The sequence below is a fragment of the Vigna angularis genome, chromosome 6 (genome assembly GCF_016808095.1).
Source record: "Vigna angularis cultivar LongXiaoDou No.4 chromosome 6, ASM1680809v1, whole genome shotgun sequence".
Taxonomy (NCBI): Eukaryota; Viridiplantae; Streptophyta; class Magnoliopsida; order Fabales; family Fabaceae; genus Vigna; species Vigna angularis.
The window spans coordinates 24,098,885-24,104,214 of record NC_068975.1 but is presented as its reverse complement, the minus strand read 5'-3'; the positions used below and the strand labels follow the sequence as shown (position 1 = coordinate 24,104,214).

At 38.3% G+C, this 5,330-nt stretch overlaps 1 long non-coding RNA gene across 1 annotated transcript; it reads left to right on the top strand.

Annotated features, from left to right (window-relative positions):
* The first annotated feature begins 3,802 nt into the window (after positions 1-3,802).
* LOC128197467 (uncharacterized) lies at positions 3,803-5,072 on the top strand. Its single transcript, XR_008250104.1, has 4 exons — positions 3,803-3,996; positions 4,111-4,220; positions 4,309-4,571; positions 4,845-5,072. It is a non-coding gene; the product is annotated as an uncharacterized LOC128197467 (long non-coding RNA).
* Positions 5,073-5,330: the final 258 nt, after the last annotated feature.

Sequence of the window (5,330 nt, the reverse complement as noted above, 5' to 3'; positions counted from 1 at the left end):
CAAAAACTGACACTCTTATGTGGTGTGTCCTTTGCTTTGTAGGAACATTTTTTCACTAGATCGACATTGAGGGGAGGTGGTCGATGTTCTAGCAGTTGGATGAGTTCTAGGTTGCATGCTTATCTAGCATTCAAGGGGTGTACTGGTTGTACCGAGACGTGGCTCAATCATTGACATTACCCTTCTTATTCTTCCCGTTGCTAGGGTGTTAGGCTTCTTCACTCTCTTTGGCCTGTTTTCTTCAATAGCTGTGTATTTGGCTACTCGCTCCCTCAGATCATCCATGCAGTTCGACCTTTTTGTGAAGAGGGATTCAGAAAAAAGTTCGGGTTGAAGGCCACGTGAAGTTAAGTCTGGTTGTAGCAATGAATCTCTCCATGAAGTTTCTGAGGGTCTTGTTTTCCCCCTGCTCTATGTATTTCAAGGCGGTTGATGTGGTGGGTACCATTTTGTTGTTCGCGAACCAGGCCATGAACATGGTACTTAGCGTGTCGAAGAAGTCCACCCAGTATGGGAGTAGCGTATAGTAGTAGTCCGAAGTTGATCCATTCCAGGTGGTAGGGAACATCCTATCAAATAACCTTTTATTCTGAGTATGAATACTGATCTGGATTGGGTAGACCTTTAGATGGGTGATTTGGTCGGTTGTCCATCGTATTTGCGAACGTTGATAAGGATTCCCTTTGGGATGTTAGCCCGTGCTACCTCCATTGTGAACGAATAAAATTTTTCCATGTAAGGTGGTCATAAGTAGTTGTTGGCCTTATCTTGGTAGTTTTGATGTTGGAGATGCCTTTGGTTAGCCTAATGTTTCTCCTGATTCATCTGTTTTTCTAGATGACTGGTAAAGCTTTGAGATCCCGATTGAGTGGCAAGATCGACCGCAAGTTTTCTTATCTTTATGTTAGGCCGACATACTACATTTCTTACAGGATTTGTGTTTAGTAGATCGACTAGGACTTCTGGGGAGTTTTGCCATTCTCTCAAATTGGGCTCTGCCTCGGGAATAACGATAACTTTCTTCTTGACGACTCTCCTGACACGTTGAGGTCTGACTTCTGTCGCGCTACTTTTGGAGAAAGATTTCTCTCTTGTTGATGACTGTCAAGTCTACACTATTGGCTGAGGGGAGATCTCCCGCTCTAGGATGGTCAACTTTTAGTTTAGTGTTTGGAGATTGTCCTAGTGATGGACACACATGGTAGCGAGCTTCTTATACTGGTGTTTGTGTTGTTCGTTTTAATGGATTAGTGGTTGTACTTGATTTTGAAGGACTACTACTTGGTTGGATTTCACGTGGTGAGACAATTGAGCATGGCTTTAGGTAGTGATCATGGAAGAGTGAGGTCAGAGCAAAGTTTTACTAGGACCACACAATGGACGTAAAATGTTATTACTAGGATAAAAAGTGTATAAAAGAAAGTAAGTATAAGAGTGTGTATTTCCTATTAAAATACTATGTGTATTTATTAATAAAATGCCATGTGTATTTATAAGGTTTTTAGACCTATGACTTATGTGATAAAATAGATAATATTAATAAAAATAAAAATTTACCATATATATTATAATTAGCACAATAACACTAGTGGAAAAATATCTTTCTATGACGACTTATTATAACAGATAAAAATTATCCATCATAATAGGTTGACTGGTGGCAGAATCGTAATAAAAGTAAGACATATTATAACTTAGTTGTGTATATTAGTCCTAATATGAAAAGCGGTGACAAACTTGTAAATAAGTTTAAGACATATTATGACGTAGTTTTGTACATCAGTTATAATATGAAACGCGGTGACAAACTTGTAAATAAGTTCAAAACTTATTATTACGTAGATATGGACACCTGTCATAAGGTGTGGAAATTTCTTAATGTATTAATGTATTATGGACACCTCTCACTATCTTTAATTTCACGTTCCCTCTCACTATCTTTAATTTGACGTTCCCTCTCACTCTTGTTCCTCTCTTCCTCTCTTCCTCTCTTCCTCTCTAAACAACGCACTCCTTCAAGAACACTCCTCCCTCACCATCACCGAACCACATCTTCATGCTCTCTACTCCATGAGACACTAGTGCAACAAAGGGACACAACAACGATTATTTTTGACAATACGCTTTGGTTTTCGAACCGAGACATATACTGGTGAGGTAAAAAGGTGGGGACTTTTGGCCTCGGTTCCAACCGAGGTAATATCCCCAAGGTTTCTACTTCGGTTCTTTTGCACCCGAGGTAATAACATGGGTCTATGACAGCGGTTCAAGTTAGAACCGATGTCAAAGCCCTTTATTTTTATTTTTTTAAATCACGTGCTCTTACATGAAAATTTTAAACAAAAACCCAACTCGAACAGAAATTTCCAAAACCAGAACAATTAAAATCTTAATTACGAGAAAATTTTGCAAGATAGAAACCCCAAATTTCCAAATCGTAATCCAAAACCCTAGCCTCAAAACGCAGGAATCAGATTCAAAGAAAAAAAAATCCCAAATCAGTACGAGGTCAGAAACCCTAAATTTTGTGCTGGAGTCAGACGCGACTTCCCTTCGCCGCGAAGACACTAGAACACGAACCCTCGCGGAGGTGCCGTTGCTACCACATCACGAGAAAGAAAGATGTGCCTAAGTTGTCAAAGTCGTCTCCTTTCCTGCAAAAACAAATCAACACCAAGAAGCGAAAGGGAGTCTTCCCTTCATGCAAAACACGAACCAGAGTTAGAGAAGAGGAAAAAGAAGTTTGTGCCTCCCTCACTACGAGGCGAAACGAAACAAGAAGAAAAGAGAAAGATGAAGATGAAGATGGGTGCTTCCCCCTTCTTGTGAAGCTGCGCCAAAGGAGTGAAGAAGAGAACAAAACATTGGCAGAGAGAACCCTAAGGGCGAGAGAGAGCAGCGGCGCAATTTAAACCGAAACGAATGCCTTTTATCTAAAAATACCTCTATTTGTGATATTTAAACCTAAGCGCATGTTATTACCTCGGTTATTTTTTGAACCGAGGTAGTAAGCCTCTATCGCCTCGGTTCTATAAAGAACCGAGGCCAAAACCCCTGCACAAAATTAAAGTGCCCAGAAAAAAATTAAAAAATTATATTAAATGACATTTTTGTAATTTTAATGAACCTTTTTACCTCGGTTCCAAGGAGAACCAAGGCCATAGCCCCCTTTCAAAAAGTCTATCAATTCAAACGTGAGAGTACAGAGCGGGAATGTCAGTGGAGCAGAGGGGTTTTGGCCTCGGTTATGAGGATAACCTAGGCAAAAAACCCTACACAGAGATATTTGTCATCTGAAAAGTCTTTTCTTGGCAACTTTTGCGGGCTTTATGGCTTCGGTTGCCTTTGTAACCGATGTTGTAGGTGTTTTATGGCTTTGGTTAAGATAGAACCGAGACATATACTTTTTCAATAATTTCAAAAATGTCACCGTCCCATTTTATGCTTCGGTTTCTGACCAACCGAAGCATAATGCGCGCATTAGTAGCCCCGTTTTTACTAGTGAGAATGAGGACACCAAAACCTAATCACATTCGAAGCACTTTCGATTTCGCGTTCGCTCCTTACTAGACTACATCTTCTTCGCTGCCTCGAGCGTCGTCTCAAACACCAAACCTCATCTTCCGATAGGTTTTTCTTATCTCTCAACTTTTGACCGATTGTTTTACCTTTTCCTTCATTTTTTACCAATTGAGATCGGTTTCTATCTATTTACACCGATTAAATCTTCGTTCCAACCGTTTCCACCAATTAAATCCCTTCCTACCTCAAACCCTAGAATCTCCTCCGAACAAACCTTCGTTGTTGCGTTTATGTAGGTTGTTGATGTTGGAGAAACGCTATCGTTGTTCATGGAACTTTCAAACCTTAGGTGACGGGACGCTGAAGAAGCTGGCGTTTGATCGTGTTATTCATAGTATAAGGCAATTGAACCAAAAGCACAAGAACAAAGCCAAGAACTGCGCACTTCAGAATGTCTTGTTTGGATTGCTTCAGGTTTTTTGATGATCTTTTTTCTCGTTGTTTACTGTAAGTAGTTTAAAACACAAAATAAACTAATCCAAACACTCAAGTCTTCTAACTGGTCACTGAATTTGTGTTTTGTAATAGAAAGAGGAGGAAGAGTCGGCGAGCCTATGTGAGCTTCACAGGAGAAAATTGTGGTTTGATGAAAGAACAGCAAATGCAATTTGCACTGCTTCCTTCCATCCATCGTCGAGGTTTTTCTTTTATCTGTTTTTTTGTATGTTGTGTTACAGAATCGAAATTTTATCACACTAAGGATTATGCTTTTTTATCTCTTTCAAGATTATGATAGCAGCTTTATCATTTTTGCTTGATTACGAGAAGATTCAAGATGATGATGATAGTGATGATTCAGGAAGTGACGATGAAACAAATGAGTCTCCTCAAGTTGTTCTCAGCAGGGAGACCCTTTATAAGGTGATGTTTAATGATAATTGTCCTATTACCGTTAAATTTGTGTTGCACTTTTAATCAGGGTATTTCATGAGTCTACTATTGATTTGACTGGAGGCAAAAAAACCAGAGCGCTCTTTGGGATATGCTTGGTAAGATCTTCCATGAGTATTAATTTTGTGTGGTCCTCTGCAACTGCAAGTCATCGTCTGCGTGAACTGACTATAGTTGTTTTAATTTGGAATTTAATTGAACCTAGGTTTTGTTGGTTGCTATGAAAGTCATCATTTAGTTTTTACTTCAGAAGATTTCAGTTTTCCTTCGTAGATTCTTGATTTTCTCCTTAATAAGGATATCTGGATTCTTCTTTCCGAAACTATTAATTGATATATGTCTGAAATTTTAGTTTTGCTCCTGTTCTCCAGTGCGCTTCTGCTATTACGCAGCTTACGAAAGGGAAAAGCAAGGAAGAGAAAGAAGGGTCACAGTTACAATCTCTAGCAGCCAAAGTATTGGAGAAAGATTACAAACAGAGAGCTCTGGACAAGCTTCCTCAACTTACAACTGCCTTAAAGAGTTTAACATTGTCATCATGATACAACGTCTCTTAAAAGATTATTATTTGATCACTTTTTGAAATTTTATAAGATTGTTGTCCGCTTGAATTCAATTTTTTGTTAGCTATTGTGTAATATTTTGTTCTTTCAAAATTTTTTTTAAAAATAAAATATATATTATGACATAGTAAATAATGTACGTCATAATACATTATAATACATTGATTTTGAATTCAACGTATTAAAATATTTACATCATAATATATCAGATATTATAACGTATCAACACATTTACGTCACAATATATTTCGCCATATTATAAAGGACAAATGAAAATCTATCATAACAACTACG